Source organism: Acinonyx jubatus, chromosome E4 (genome assembly GCF_027475565.1).
Source record: "Acinonyx jubatus isolate Ajub_Pintada_27869175 chromosome E4, VMU_Ajub_asm_v1.0, whole genome shotgun sequence".
NCBI classification, from domain to species: Eukaryota; Metazoa; Chordata; class Mammalia; order Carnivora; family Felidae; genus Acinonyx; species Acinonyx jubatus.
The window spans coordinates 26853920-26870982 of NC_069395.1; positions in this window are offsets into that span (position 1 = coordinate 26853920).

The following is a 17063-nucleotide window of genomic DNA, read 5'->3' on the forward strand; positions in this document are numbered from 1 at the left end:
GTCAGAGGCCAGAGTCTGGGCAGGAGCATTCCCGTTTGCTGATGGCAGGCTGGATTTTCCCTGACAGATCGAGAATGAACCTTCTTGTAGACGGAAAGAAAACATGCCTGCATTCTGCGTGGTCTTCTGGAAATGCTGCCCGAGAAGGAAAATCAATGTTGACTCACTTTTCCTAACATGGCACCCATTTCATACCAAAATTCAGGGAACGGATTATGGGTCCTGGAATTTCCCTGTTCATTATTAGACCCCTTCCCCCATGGTCTTCCAGGTCACCCAGCGGATCCAGCTCAGAACTCCAGGTTGGGAAGCTTTCCCTAGGGGCGGGGGGCACTGGGAGCTTCCATCATATTAGCCATCTGGTCTCTGGGGCAACCCCCTCACGAAGGCCACAGGTTGGGAGCTGTTTTCTGCCCATTTGGGATCTTTGCTTGGGTTCCAGAGGACAATCATGTTATTTTCATTAGCTCTGGCTCACTCCTACCCATCACCCCGTTCCTTCCGGGGGCTTCCTCTCCTTCTTCCTCCTTGCACCTCTCATCTTGGTGATTAGCGGAGACTGGAAGGGCACCCTGCCAATAGACGGCCAAAAGGCAGAGCAGGCAGCCGTGGCAGTGGGAGTGCCAGCAAAAGGACGGGCGATTAAAACAAAATGATTCATCTTGGGAATGAGTGCAAATCGCTTTCCATTTACAGGAATCGGGGCTGGGCTCCAACAGCCTCTGTGGGCTCATGGGGGAGATGGGAGTCTGGGCCATTGACCGTTAAGTAATGAGCTTTGCTGAGTGCTCCCTGCTGACTCTGTGGAGAGGGGATCTGGCCGGTAGTGTGGGCGGGTGAGCTAGGGAATGGGCAGGAGAGGCCCGAGGCTGCTCAGCTCAGTTAGGACACAGGGAAAAGTGGGGCAGGGCTCCCGCAGGCAGTGACCCGGGAGATCCAGAGTGGTCCCAGGCACCCTTATTTCTGGAGGCCTCTGGAAACAGGGTGGGGCCACCTAAACTGTTGCTTGCCACCAGAGATTCAGGAGTCCACAAGGCTATTTGAAGAGAATTGTCCGGTGTGCCAGGCACTGGGGCATCAGGGATGCCTCCGGGTGGATTGATGGTGGGGTAGCAGGTGCAGTGGGGAGTTAACGTGGCCAAAGAGAGGAGTCCGAGGAGAGGGCGGATGAAATGCCTGTTTGGAAAGTGCCAGGACTGGAACAGCCAACCGTGGCTGAGCTGGGGGTGGGGAGGCAGTGCAAGCTGAGAGGGGCCTGGGGTTCAAGCGCCTGGGAACGCCATGTGAGATGGAGTTCAGACTGACCCTAGAGGCGGTGGGGAGCCGTTGGAAGCATTGAGGCAAAGATGTGATGAGGTCAGGCTGGCATCCGTCGGCACCTTCCGGGCACCCTGGGTTTTTCAATCATATCCCATTCAAACACACCTACTCTAGTCTGAAAAAAAAAAAAAAAAAAAGAATCGGAAATATGTATCTCAAATGGTTAGCATTTACCTTAAAAGGGCAGTGGGCGGGGCGCCTGGGTGGCGCAGTCGGTGAAGCGTCCGACTTCAGCCAGGTCGCGATCTCGCGGTCCGGGTCCGTGCGTTCGAGCCCCGCGTCGGGCTCTGGGCTGACGGCTCGGAGCCCGGAGCCTGCTTCCGATTCTGTGTCTCCCTCTCTCTCTCTGCCCCTCCCCCGTTCCTGCTCTGTCTCTCTCTGTCCCAAAAATAAATAAAAAACGTTGAAAAAAAAAATCAAAAAAAAAAAAAGGGCAGTGGGCACATGGGTGTACGTTATTTTATTCTCCGTGCTTTGCTTTGAGTTTTTCGATTTCAAAGTTAATCCTGGATTTTCGTACATGACGGCATACCGCACAGCGTTGAAGAGTGAAGGGAAAAATCTGTCCTCTGCCGCGACTAAATGCCTGCAATATGATTTTTAAGTCGCAAAACAGGCCGCACAATACAATTCCATTTTGGTGACAATCACAGCAGATAAAGAAATAAAATGAATCTGGAAGGAAACCACCGACTATTAACGATGGTACAGTTACCCCTGAGGGTGGGATTTGGAGGCAGATAGAGAAAAGGCAGAATTTTCATTTTCTGTTTGGTGCCTTTTAGAATTGTTTGATGCTTTCCAATGTACCTGTGTTCTTTTCAAACAAAACACTTGTTTTTTGCTAACTCTTTATTTTGATGCAATTTCAAGTGCATAGACGAGTTGCAAGCATGGTAAAGGGGCTCCCCTGTAATCTTTACCCAGACTCACCACTGGCTGACTTCTTGCCCCACATCCCTCCCTTTTTTAAAAACCAGCATCCACGACCTCCATTTTGCAAGTCCCAGTGGCCACCGTTCAGTCTTTACCTCCTGGACTGTCTCCTGCTTCAGACCCTCCCTGCTGTCCTCTCCTTCCTTCCCCAACAATTCTGTCCTTGGCCTGGGCCCGCTGCGTGGCTTCGTGTGTTTTCTTTCTGTGAGAGCCCATCCACTCTCATTGACTAAAACTATTATCTCCCTGGGGATGAGGCTCAAATTATGTCTCCAGCCACCGTCTCTTCCTTTAGTTTCAGAGGCTCACATTCAAATGCCTGTGTCACACACATGCCTTTCAACGGTTCACAAATACTCGAAATTCACTTGCCTCAAACACGCCATCGTCTCCCTGCCCTCCCACTAACTGTTCTCCTCCTTCTGTGTGATCCGCCTCAGGTAGTGGCCCTGCCATCTTTCACCTTGACAACCCCAATCAACTCCTAATGGGTCTCCCGGACTGCTGTCCTTCCTCCAGATAAATCCTTCTCTCGCACTACAGTCAAGTTGACGACCTTAAAAGGCGTATCCTACCGTGTCATGCCCCAAGAAAACCTGTCAGTGGCTCCCAGTCACCTGCAGTTCCCTGCTCCTCAGCTGGGGACACGTGGCTCCTGTCTCTCCAGCTCGTTCCATGTCCGGGCCTGCCACATTGGCCCATGTCCCCGTGTGTTTGCTCAGGTTGTTTCCCTGGCAGGAACCCCCTTTCTCCCTTCTTGCCTTGGCAAACCCGTCCTTCACCAGCCAGCTCAGTGGGCACCCCCAGCCCCCAGGCTAGGAGAAGCACCCCATTAATGTGTTCTTGTATTCTTTCTCATACATGCCTCTATACATCTACCAAACGGTTTTTAAAATCTCGGTTTTTGTGTCTGCCTCCTTAACTGTTCTGTAAACCTTGGAAGGTAAGAGGTTTACACATTGAAAAAAAATTTTTTTAATGTTTATTTATTTCTGAGAGAGAGAGAGAGAGAGGAATGAGCGGGGAAGGGGCAGAGAGAGAGGGAGACACAGAATCAGAAGCAGACTCCAGGCTGTTAGCACAGAGCCTGACGCGGGGCTCGAACCCACGAACTGTGAGATCATGACTTGAGTTGAAGTCCGGCACTGGACCGGAGCCACCCAGGCACCCTACATATTTTTTATGCACAGTTATATACCTTTATGTCCTTAGTGCCTTACCACAGTGCCTGGGGCAGAGTAGGCACTAATCAGTGGTTGCTTAACTGAGGGAACCACTCACTGCTGACTTACTTAGCTGCGTCTCTCTGCCTCCCGCAGCAAACCCAAGCACATACCTCCAATTCCACGGTCAGTACGTACATTCCCGCCCGTGGCTGGAGCCCCCTGCCCCCCCCCCCCCCCCCCCCCGCTCTCTGTCCCTGTCCCTGTCCCTGTCTCTGGGCTTTGCTCCTTCTTCTTCTCTTCTGCTTCTTCCCTTCTATTTTCAACAGTTCTCACTGCCTTTCCAGATGCTTCTCTCCCACTCTTCTCCCCTGTGGGGGCCATTCAGGGCAGTTCCAGCCCACTCCTGGCCCAGGTGTCTGCAACAGGACTTGATATAATTACCTTCACAATGGGGCCTAATGATGGTAAAGCATTTTCATCTCAACCCACCTGATTCCGGATTTACAGCAACTAAGACCTGGGTACAGTGGAACGCGTATCCCATCAGGCCTCTCTTTGGAGTTTCTTTTGGAGGACGTACCTTCACCTGCCGATAGGCTTTTTTCTCTGATTCCTCTAACAAGGACCTAGCTTTGCTCCTGGGCTCTCCTCGGCACCCCATCTCTGTAGTAAGGACCCCACTTTTTTCACCACACTCAGCCAGGCCTCTAAGGTGTGGTAAGCTGAACTTCTTACAATGCGAGGAGCCTCAGGGACACACATATTCATTCAGTCATGTGCTCATAAACTTACTGAGCTCCCACGAACGCTACCCACTAGAGTGGGGACAGAGGATACAGACAAGAGGTCACGGATGAGGGCGCCCTGCTGTGAGATCCAAAGGAACTCACAGTCTGGACAGGAAGACATACTGGCAAACAAATCTTAATACGGTAAGAGAAGTACCAGGTGCTGTGGGAACACAGAGGGAGCGCCCGAGCTTGCCTCGGTAGGAGGAAGGGCTTACAGAAGAGACATTTGAGGAATGAATGGGAATTGATGGGGCAGATGAGGCGGGACAGGGGGGAGGGGCTTTGTCATGTATGTGATTGCCCAGGATCTGAACCTCCTTCCTGTTTCAGAGGGATGCCCCATCATATGGATCTCAGTGGAGATGGGACTCCATATTCGACACCACATGCTGAGGAGGCAGATTTTTGGTCTCCAGGTGTTCCCCGAAGCACAGGCACGGGCAGGGGGAGGGCGGAGGGAGGGCAGAGGGAGCGTGGGCCCTGGAACTTGAACCCAACCAATCTGATGCCCCCTTTGGGGTCTTTGGGACTTCGAAACTCCGGAGAGTGACAGGGAGGGCAGGGACAGTTGGCAATCAGTCACAGCAATGGTGGCTTGGTCTGGAGTTTTAGCAGCAAATATCTAGGCTGGGGGCAGAGGGATATAGGCAGGGAAGGGGCAGAACCGGCAGGCGTCTCAACCAGATGCCCCCTGTCACCGACCTTCTCTGCCATCCAGCCTCCCTTGGTTCCTCTCTGGGGGGAGCTACTGTTTCAACCTGCCCATCCATTCTTGAGCCAGGATTTCACTTTCAGAATATTCCTTATCTGCTGAAGCTAGTGTGAGCTGGTTTCTCTTGTTTGCAACCAAGTTCCCTGCCTCGCCTGTGCTGGGAAAAGTGTCGAGGAAGCTGGAAGAGAGGGGTTTGGGGAAAACTAGGTGGGATGATGTAGCTGGAGTGCAGTAGGATGTAAAGAAAACAGGTTAACCAAACCTGGAGGAGGGGCAGGGGTTCATGGTCTTGTCAACCAGGCAAAGAAATCTGCCTTTCCGCTCATAGAACACTATTGAAAAGTTTAAGCCGGGAAGGTCATGGTGAGACTTGTACTGTAGGAAGATCCCAGGAGATCAATGTGGGGCTGGGAGTAGAGCAGGGCCACTAGTTGGGGAGATTTGGCAAAATGGCACCTCCTCCAGGCAGCACCTATCCTACGGGATGTACTGCTTGGCTTGCAGAGTGTGACTGATTTCAGCCCCACTTTGCTTGCTCCGTGGGATACCCTTGTGCGGGGCACAGGTGCTACACCGTTCTCAGCAGCCTGGGTTGTGAGACACTTCAGTATCCCTGATCCCAGGGGGCTTACGGTATTGCCTCTACTTTGCTTTCTTCTCCTGACAATGACCCTCTTCTCTCCCGGCCAGAGATACCGCCTCTCTCCGTCCCTGGATCTCGGAGAAAACAAAGCCACTTTCTTAGCTTGTTCTCAAGAGACACAACCCTTCATTTCAACCAGTACCCTAAGTGGTTGTCCTAGCCTCTGTAATTCCTCTTCCTGTTCCCAGAACAACTGGGGTTTTCCTTAGGTGTCTACTCCAGTCCTCCAGGAAAAGTCATGACCAGGCCACCTGGCTGATTAGGTGAAGGCCGGCTGCATCAGTGAATGCAGAGCGTGGAAGGAAGGGTCCGCCTCTCTGCCCTCAGCCCCTGGGCCATCATGCACCGAGAGGGCCTGTTGCATGCATAGACTCTGAACCATGGATTTGGGAATCTTCCTGCCATTAGAGCCGCAGAGGTCATTTGGCCTAAGCTCTCCCTCAAAGGAGGAGCCTCCTTTACAGCAGTCAGTGAGCACCCAGCCTCTGCCTGAATACCTCCAGCAATGGAGGACTCACTACTCAGGGTAGCAACCTGTGCCTTGGCTGGACAGCTCAAGTCACTGGCAAGTTCCTTCTCTTACGGTGAGCTTCGTCTTAGTTCTGGGATTTGAGAGGTACTGAATGGTCAGCTTCACAGCCAGTGGCCCTTTACTAAGTTTTTTTTTCCTTCTTTTTTTTTCTTTTTAAAAAAAGTTTTTTTAACGTTTATTTACTTTTGAGACAGAGAGAGGCAGAGCATGAACGGGGGAGGGGCAGAGAGAGGGGGAGACACAGAATTGGAAGCAGGCTCCAGGCTCTGAGCCGTCAGCCCAGAGCCCGACACGGGGCTCCAACTCACTGACCGCGAGATCGTGACCTGAGCTGAAGTCGGACGCTTCACCGACTGAGCCACCCAGGCGCCCCTCCCTTTACTAAGTTTTATTGGCTGGCCTCTGCCCTCTCCGTATCCCAGTTCACGTCTGGAACGTCTGGAGTGGCGGACGCCTGTGTCCTCTTTCACAGAAGGTGACTTTGAGCGGGTATGGGAATGACCTTCGCAAGGTCACACACCCCTCTGACGCTGCTGTGGAGCTTCTGGGTCATTCCTGCATTCCCCTTTGTCCCCTTGGGGTGCCTCCTCCCCCTCCGGCCCTCAGGTAGCCTGACTTGTCAGCTGTTTCTGCACTGACCAAGCCCAAGGGGACAGGGAGCTGTTGCATTGGGTCGAATGCCCCCCCGGGGGGGGGGGTGGGGCAGCGACACAGAGACACGGGAGAAGAGCATGGCGACACAAGTGGTTCTCCTGGGGGGGCAGGCAGGGCGGGTTGTCCCCCCCACGTCCCCCCCCCCCATTTTGTGTTTCATCTTCTCTCCTCCCGTTCGGTTGGCCGGGCGGTTGGAGCTGAGGCGTGTGTGGGCAGCGGGAGCCTGCGAGTGTGTGTGTTTGTGTGCGACGTGTGGGAGGGCATCCGTGCAGGAGGCAGCAAGGCAGAGCAGCCTCTCCTTGCCCGCCGACGCGGGCTCTGGCAGTGCTTCCACCGAATAGACCTTAGAAAGTTTCCCGGGTTTGACGGGAACAAAACAGAAGCCGCAGATAGGCTGCGCGGTTTCCGTGGCAACCTGGAAACACGGGTGGGGGAGGGGACGGTGGGAACCAGAGAGAAGGGAGTCGTTGGGCTCCACCGCCAACTCCAGCCAGCCCCCCTCTTCTCCCCTCAAAATAGCTCAGGATAAAATGTTGAGCTGGTCCCAGCGTTCTCCTGGGAAAGCGGGAGGGAGCACAGGCAGCAGTGAGGGAACAGAGGTGCCCCTCGGAGGAGGGAAGCAAGAGCCAGGCTCCAGAAACTTGCCCTCTGGAGGAATCTGGCACCCCTGCTTCTCCTTTTCTGCACGGGGGACTTACCTCCCGCCGGCGTTCCCTTCCCTCACCTTCTTTTCCTAGCAGCTGCAAGGACCCCCACCCCTCCTCCCCCCAAACCGACCAGAACCCCGGACTCCCAGGTTCTCCCCTGCACTGCAGGGAAGGGAGGAGTGGGTGCCTCCCCGGCCCCCCACCTGTGGAGCCTCGGGACTGCTCCATTCCTAGAAAGCCGGGGACTGAACCGAGTCGGAGGCGGAAGGTGGAGTCTGTTCATTAAGAACAAAAGACGTTTATTAGTAATTAGTAAAACTGTCTTCCCGACCTACGACCCACGGCACCGTCGTCGGGAATGTGCTCCCGGCATCCGCCCTAGAACCAGCCCCCAGGGCTCCGCAAGACCCACGCCCAGCAATCCCCTGACAACCCTCTGGCCTGTCCTGAAGTGTCGGCCTCTGGATCTGATGAGCCCCTTCCCTGATCCCCGGTCCCGTGTTTTGGGGGCTAGAATTCTTTTACTTGAGGACTGTGCGGGCGCCGAAGACATTTTTGCATGCACTTCCAAAACCAAACGCCGCCGATGCAGCCCTAGCCCTGCAATTGAACTTCAGTGGTGGCCACCCAGGCTGCCCTTGGCACGGCCCGGACCCCAGGGAAGGGGACCTTCCTGCGCTCAGGGAGCAGCCTTTCCTGGTCAAGATGTTGGATGTGCACACGGAGCAGGTGGAGGGCAGGAGGAGAGCCGAGGGGCCCTACGGTCCCATGCGCTCCCAGTCTCCCCTGATGAGTCAGTCTGGAGCTGGAGTGGAGGAAGGTCCTGGACCGGGAGTGACGGAGGCCAGGGTTCTAGTCTGGCACAGGCTCCGAGCAGCTGTGGGTGGGAGGAAGACAGCCATGCGTCTGGTAGCCACGATCCCGAACCGAGCACTGGGACACACAGTCTGACAAACACTTGGGGGTGGGCAGGGACAATGAAGCAGATTTGCAGTGAAACAGATGGTTGCCATGACCATGATCCTTTCGCTGAGTCTGGTCTTTCCCTTCTCCCTGCGTGCCTGCCAGGGCCCACACCTCCCAGCATGTGTTTGTCAAGATTTGCTTAGCCTTCTGCCTCCAGGGAATCAAAGGTTCCAGGACACGGTCCTGCTGCCCTTCCCCACTGGCTGCCCCTTCACTCTCAGCTCCCTCCCCCCACCGTCTCCCCAACCTGACTCAAGCCTGGGGGAAGAGAGGACGGGGCTGCCCTAGCAGGCAACAGAGCTGGAAGCCCACCCGGGAGAAGAGGGAAGACCGAGCCTTGGGACAGCCAATCTCCCACAGCTCTGAGAAGCGGGGCAAAGCAGCTTTGAGACCGTGATAAATGTGAGATGCTCCAATGGGTGGCTGAGAACTGCTTAGGAGGAGGGCAAAGTGTCCTTCAAGAAGGAATAGAATACGGGAGAGGGAGCGAGAATGACTCAGGGGATCCACTTATTCCTAGGTGGTAGTGTAGTCATACGGGTTGCCAGCATCGGGCCCTTTGTCTACTCTAGAATGTTCTTTCCAAACATTGCCTCTGCACAGACACCCCATTTAAAGGAAGGAATCTTTCCCGGGTATCTTTATGGGAGGAACTGGGGACAATGGATAAAATAGTGCCTTCTCCACATGGACGCCATGTTTTGGGGGTTCTCTGAGGTCCCTAATTTGAGTGCTGGGATCTTAGTTTCTACTGGTTTTGACTTCCCTTAACCATCTGCCTAGGGGTTTCCTGCTTCTCCCAGGCCAGAGAGGTCACTGGGTGTTTTCTGCGACCGGCCATCCCTGGTTGATAATGAAAAGCCGGCTCTGGAGGTCAGACAGGCAAGGGATCTGTCGTGGCCGGTCACCTCTCACACCGAGCCTCTGAAGGAGGGAGTCTGGGAAGGACCAGACAAACTGAGGCCAGAAGACGCGAGCAGACGTGATGGTGCAGAAGGGGGCAGGCGATCCCCAGGCTTGGCCTGAGGCTCACACTGAGTGGGTGCAGAGGGCAGTTCAAGTTGGAGCTTGTATGTGCCTGGGTGGGGAATGAGGGAGCAGGAATGGCGGGGGGTACAGAGTAGAAGCTCTTAGTTCTGAAGATGCTCCGCTGAGAGGCCCTACAGACGCTAAAGTTAGGGCCATTAAACTAGGTGGTACTCTGGGGCACTTGGGGCACCTCTGGAATTCTTCGGTCCAACTCCCTTGTATTGGTTTCCTGGGGCTGAAGAAATGATTTACCACAAACTTGGAGCTTAAAAACAGAAATTTATTCCCTCATAGTTCTGGAGGACAAGAGTCAGAAATCAAGGTTCTTTCTGGAGGCTCTGAGGGAGAATGCTCCATGCCTCTCTCCTAGCTTCTGGTGGCTGCCGGCACTCTTTGGCGTTCCTGAGTTTATAGATGCGTCACCCCAATCTCTGCTTCTGCCTTCACATGGCTTTCTCCTCTGTGTGTCTTCTCCTTTTCTCATCTGGTCATCAGTCACTGGATATAGGGCCCACCCTAAAATCCAGGATGATTTCATCTTGAGATCTTTAACTAATTACAAAGACCTTATTTCCGAATAAAGTCACAGCCCGGGGTTCTGGGTGAGCCCACAGCAGCCCTTAACTCCAACCTTACGCCAGAGCTTGAGAACAGGCGAGCAGACCTCCACAGGTTTGTTCACCACCCCACTCATTGAGTCACGGGTCGGGTGATCGGGGGACACATCAGAACTTAACCCAACCTCCCCAACCTCCCCCGCCTCCTTGTTATCCTGAACTTCCTAGAAACTGACAAAGCAAAACCTATCAACCCGCCTCCCCATCTCGGACAGGGGTGTTTCTCCTTCATCGAAAAGAGGGGCGGATGTCCAGATGTTTCCTTGGAAAATAACGTCCCTCCTGCACTGCTTCTCGGTAGCTGGACAACTATCTTTTTTAAGCCTTTCTTAATCTACCTTGCAGCCTCTCGGCCATATTTCCTCTTGCTCTGTCCTTGAGGGTGATGTAGAACAACCCCGTCCTGATCTACTGCTCTGCTGATGCTCAGGTCACATTTATTATCATGTCTTTCCCTGTTTCGGTGGGGGATGTTTTTGCCTGGAGAGGATGTGCCAGAGGCATTCAGATGAAACAACCCACCGAAACGCACAGATTTTGAATTTTCTCTGCCAGCCATCTCAGCTGACTATTATTTTGCACCCCTCTCTGCCCTCACGCCCCAGGGTTGGTAACAAGCTGCGCAGTGACTCTCTTCTCATCTCAAAGCCCTCAGCCACCCCCACCTGCCACCACTCTGCACGACTGCTCTCTAGTAAAGAAAAATCTCTGGGTGGCACGGCCATCAGTCACCATGATGCTCTAGAATCAGCAATCATTACCGTGACAAATGGCTTTGGAGTCCCGATCAAGTAGTGCCGCAGAAGAAAGTCAGATTTAGACACCAGCCCCCAGCTCATTCGTCTCCCTTTGGCATTTTTAAGGAGAAAAGGGGCCAGCCCTGCAGTATTGTACTTCCGTCTTCAGAGAATGAGGGCGGCCAGCCGTCAAGGGGAAGGAAATACTGTAATCTCAGCATGGGCAACTCTCAGCGTGGTCTTACTCTATAGGATCGCCGAGGCTATCGTGCTTGGGGGTCCCGTGGTAAGAACAGCTGGTACTCAGGAGAGCCCAAGAGTGGGTGAAAACCGAGAAGACTGGAGCAGGGCTCCGGGGAGAGGAAGTGAAGAGTGAGGGGCCCGGTCTCTATCACAGATCAGTGTCTAAACTGGAATGAGGGTTCAGGCCCTGGCTGCTGTAAATCCCTGCCAGGGTCATGAATTTCACCAACCAACTGCTATTGTTTTGTGCTTGACGCACTAGCTAGTTGAATCCTTACAACGCCACCGTAAGTGTAGTTAGGCATACCTTTATTGGCTGGAGAAATGAAGCTCAGAGAGGTTATTTGCCCAAGGTCACACAGTTGCTGGAGTTTGGATTTGAACTCAAGGTTGTCTCGTCTCAACGTCAGCAAACACTCACAGGCAACGCCCAGTCTCCAGCCTCCTTTTCTCCTTATTTAAGGGCCAAGCTGAGGAAGTCTGGGACTGTGAGATGAAAACAGGGAGGGAGGGTGAAAAGAGCGGGGGTGGGAAGCAGGAGTCACTGGGTCAGGGCAGTGGGTAGGTTCGCTGATGGAGAAGAAGCTTCCAGTGACTTGTCCTGGGCACCCATGCAGCAGGAGAGGGGATCTGGCTGAGTCCCCGACATCAGAAACTTGTGGACATTGGAAATGTGGAGTTGGTAATTGACCGATTCAAAGTCCACCTCCTGCTGGAGCTCAACTTTCTCCCCACACAGAGGGACCCCTTCTTCTCTTAGATAACACAGAACTAGTCATATTCTTTCTTTTTTTTTTTTAATGTTTTAAATGTTTATTTTTGAGAGAGAGACAGAGAGACAGAGCATGAGCAGGGGAAGGGAAGAGAGAGGGAGACACAGAATCCGAAGCAGGCTCCAGGCTCCGAGCTGTCAGCCCAGAGCCTGACGCGGGGCTCGAACTCATGGACTGTGAGATCATGTCCTGAACCGATGTCGGATGCTTAACCGACTGAGTCACCCAGGCGCCCCAGAGCTAATCATATTCCTTAAGTCATTGGTCTGTGGAAGGCCTGTGTTGTCTTCTATTTTATTATTTTCCCTCATTCCTGTTAGCCCTTCACTGTAGACGCTCACCCCAGTGCATTAAGTCTTTATCTTTCGAGCCCGCCTTTCCTACGCTGATGTAGGTCTCCACGTATTCTTGAAAAAAGATCTGTGATAGGAGCGCGTGTGTGTTAATTGGTTCTGTGCTCTACAGCACGCTGTTCACTCCATGGCAGTTATTGGAGTTGTTAAGTGGGCTTTCCCAGGCACCTCAAAAAGCATCTCGGAAGCAGGGCCTCAAAAAGCATCTCGGAAAAGCCCTCGTATCCACCTGTGGGCGGTTCCTCTGGAACAGGGAGGCTGGGCCACAGGAGATGTGGAGACACCCCGGTCTTCTCAACCTCTCTAGGCGTTTACCCCCTGTGACCCACGCTCCTTACTACGTGCTGGTTTTTCATTACTCTTTAGGGCTTCGTGCGTGCATGTCTTACTTCTCCTGCTAGATCATAAGCTCTTGAGGTCAGAGACCATGTTTCACCAATTTTCACGTTCTTCACTGAATATATATCTTGTACATAGTTGGTGCTTAAGAAAACCTTTTTTTTAATACATTGAATTACCATCCTTTCCCACTGGGACGTTAACTTCTGGAGAGTAAGCGTAGCTGTGCTTTAGTCAGCTCAACCAAGTTCCGAATCTGACCCTCTGTAAACTCTTCCTCCTAAATATCACCATGGGGCTTCCTTTGATATAATGCGTGACTTTGTCAGACATGGGAAGACAGCACAGCTCTGAGTGAACCAGATTGGGAGTTAGGAGGTGACCAGCTTTCCGACCTTGGACGGGGTGAATTTCTCCTCTGAGTCTCAGTTCTCCCAAGTGTACGACGTGGGGGAGGTGTTTAGTGACCTCCTGGCCCTAGTCTGCACTCTGGGAAATGATGAGCTGTTAATGATGAGTGTTCCCTCCATCTCCTGTCTGAGAAAAACTGCTGGAGGAGATGGGGGGCTGAGGGGAAGACCAAGACCGGGCCAGGCACATGGCTGGGGGGCACCGTTCTTCCCCTTTCGGCTTTCCATCATGCGGTTTGGCTTTACCCATTTCAAGAACATTCATCACTGAAGACTAGGGTCCCGCAGAGGGATTAGGGCTCTCTGGGGGAAGAACCAGGATATGAACCAACAGAGAAAGAGAAGCGAGGGGTCAAAGGAAGGTTAAAGGCATACAGTAGTAACTGGGGAACAACTGGAATTCACACAGTGCACCACTCCTGTGCCACCAGGTTAGAAGACAGAGGAAACGGGGCCAGCCTGTAGCTCCTTGTCACCTCGGAAGTGGGCACCGGGACTGATCTGGGGATCCTGCCACGGTCTGTCTCGAAATATGTGTTCAAGGAGGGGTTAAGGTGGTAGGGGACGGAAACAATGCGGATTCAGGCTACTCTAAGAGAAGTCAAATGGGACGTCTGTGGCAAGTGCAGGATTGGATGGGTTCCCAATGAGGATGCAAGAGAATCGCTCCCTGGGGGAGGGGGGGGGCGCGTTTTGGAAGTGAAGGCTACCCTGGCAGAAAAGGTCTGCAGCTCTGGGAAATGGGGCTGGTGGGGGAGGACACCAGTACTGGGGTCTATGGTAGCCTATTTGGGCTCAACTGAGAGATGCTGGGATCTCAGTGGTGGCGAGCTACAGGTGATCAGGATTGAAGACAGGCCTGCTCGGGGCTCCAGGAGACCTAGGAGGAAGTCCCCAGTCTCCTTAAAGGCTGGGCCTGGGACTGATATAACATCACTTCGGCTGTATTCCATTGGCCAATGTAGTCACGGCTTCCTCATGGGTAGGGTGTCAAAGAACTCCTGGTTGTCTTTATTCTCCCATTCGTGTTACAATAAAATTCTCCACTCAGCTCTTTCTCTCCGCCCCCCCCCCCCCCCGGCCCCCCGCCCATTACCTGTTCCTAACTTGCAGTCATCTGCCTGAAGCTCAAACTCCTCCCTTTGATCTCTGTGTCCAAGCTCCCCGCGAGGTCATTACCACCCTCCAATGTCTACCCCCCCCTTCCCTGTCCCCCACCTCAGTCCCTCTGCTGGCCCCTTTCACAGGGCCATTTGGACCCCCTTCTATTGTTAACCCCATCTCAGATGATCCTTCCCCTCCCTTTCCCCAAATGAAATTCAATTTTTCCTCTGATAGAACCAGGTCTTTCTTGGCACTTTCTGAGGGCAGTGGCTGCTTCTGTCATGAAGAGGGCTCAGCTTCCTCCTCGCTTCCTCTTACAACTTCCAGACTCTGCACACAACAGTACATAATTGAAATTAGATTATTTCATTAAAGTCTCTCAGTGCAAGTGGAGACTGAAGGTAGATACAATTAATCAGTCAATAAACATTTATTGACTGGAATGCCCAGTCCAGTGGGGAGCCAACTACATAACAGATCATCAGGATACAGTGTGCAACTGGCAAGTATGAGAAAGTAGTAGCTTGCACCAGATGGTGAGTTCCTTGAGGTCGGGGACCAAGTCTTACTCATTTGTGTCCTTGGAGCCCAGAACAATGCCCAACAAATGTTAAGTGCATGAGTGAATGAGTCAATGAACGAATGATTGCGTACCTATCATGGATATAAGATTACCCGTAGAAAGTCAACTTCCCTTGGATTAACAAGAATTTACAAGAGCCACGTACAAGTCTCTGGAGGGTATTGGCGATCAAGAATTAAGATTTCTCTTTAAAAATCTTTGCCATCTGGCCATCTGCTTATCTTGGCTTTTCCCCACCCTGGCTGATGGTGCTCATAACTCCGGACTTTCTAAATGACCTCAGCATCTGACTCACACCGTGAGTGCATACCCTGCCCTCAATCTCAGTAATTCAATATCTATGTATAGCTGTTTCTTTTCTAGCCCCCTGATCTAATGACTCTTGACCTTGGCCCACTTTTTTGTGTGCTCCTGCTAGCTCAGCTTTCCAGCCTTACCTCTCAAGAACACTTTTTACCACACCCTCCGCTGTCAGATTAGGTGGTCTTCTTCCCCAACATAATTACTCACATTGAATGGGCACCATCCCCCTGAACCAACATCCCACCCATACTTCACACAGTTCAGCTCCGTCGCTACCCTCTTCGTAAGACTTGCGCTGATTCACCCAGCAAGATATGATCTCTTCTTTCCTGAAAATTGTAGGGAATCTCAGTTGTCCTTCTCTTACTTGTCATCCTCTGCTGTCTCTGTCCGTTCAGGCCACTGTAACAAAAAATTCCATTCCCTGGGTGGCTTAAACAACAAACATTTATTTCTCACGGGCCTGCAGAGTGGGGGGTGCAAAATCAAGGTGCCAGCCGATTTGGTGTCTGGTGAGATCCTGCTTCCTGGTTCATGGATGGTGGGTTCCAGCCATAACCTCACATGGCGCAAAGGGCAAAGGGAGCATTCTTGTGCCTCTTTTATAAGGGAGTAGTCTCCAGGTGGGGAGTAGCCCCACCTCCCAAATGCCCGCCTTCTAGTATCATCCTATTGGGGGTAAAGATCCCAACACATGAGTTTGGGGGGACACCGGCACTCAATCCATAACATCGGCCTTCTGGTGGGGTTGTATGTGTCTTTGCCTCATCTTCCCTACTTTGTCGTAAGTTCTCACGGAGAGGAGGCTGTGCCCACCCATCTTCTCATCACGCCTTTTCAATAGCACTCAGAGCAGAACACTGGACATACGTTATTTTTTCTTCACAGCATCCATCTTTTTGCTTTTAATTTATTTTTATTAAAAAAATATTTTTAGGGGCGCCTGGGTGGCTCAGTCGGTTGAGCGTCTGACTTCGGCTCAGGTCATGATCTCGTGGTCCGTGAGTTCGAGCCCCGCGTCAGGCTCTGTGCTGACTGCTCAGAGCCTGGAGCCTGTTTCAGATTCTGTGTCTCCCTCTCTCTCTGACCCTCCCCCGTTCATGCTCTGTCTCTCTCTGTCTCAAAAATAAATAAACGTTAAAAAAAATAAAAAAAAAACATTTTTAAATTTTGTGTGTAAGAGAGAGAATGAGCAGGGGAGGGGTAGTGGGAGAGAGAGAATCCCAAGCAGGCTCCACTCCCAGCGTGGATCCTGACGGAGGGCTCGATCCCACAACCCTGGGATCATGAGCCAGGATCATGACCCGAGCCGAAATCAAGAGTTGGATGCTCAACCAACTGAGCCTCCCAGGCACCCCACAGCATCCACCTTTTTAAGGACTCTTCCTCCCTCTACTTCTGGATGACCCAAGTGGGGCTGTTAAGCATGGTGTCTCACATGGTGCAAAGTCAGTCAGATACAGTCTGGCCAATGAAAATATTCCATCTCCAGCCTCCGAGATGGCACATGACCCGAGCAGAACCAGTCGGAGTCCGCCTTGAGATTTGCTACATGCATACACAGAGAAAGCCTTCTTCCTCTGAGACTGGGAACCGAGAGGATGCTGTAAATTGGGGTTTCCGTGGCCATCTTTCTGGGTCACATGGAGGAAACTATCTGCAACGAGAGAGAATGAGGCCTTCTCAAAAGAAGCAGAGACAGAAACAATAAAGGCTGGCGCATTGGGAGCTGACTTTGTGCCAGAACCTACCCCAAGTGCGTTGTGGAGATAATCGCATTAACTCCTCGCAAGAACCTACGAGGCAGTCACTATTGTTTTATCTGTTTTACAGGATGAGGAAGCAAGGTCCCTGAGAAGGTAAGCAATTTGTTTAAAGTCACCCAGCTAGTTAGGTGGCGGAGCCAGGACTTGAACTCAGCCTGCGGGAGCCCCAAACCGTCACGCCGCCTTATATATGAGCCGGGATGAACATAAATGAGAGAGAGATGAATTTATTCATTTATAAGCACGAATAAGACAGAGCTGACAGCATCATTTGAGCTCTGGGATCTAACTGTGCCTGCAGCCAGCTGACTCATGTGCTTTTTTAGTTAAAGAAGCCAGTGAATTCCCTTTTTTGCTTAAAATAGTTTGCGCATCAGTCACTGCAACCTCCTGGACTCACTGAGGAACAATGGGTCTCAGAGCTCGAGCACGACTTTGG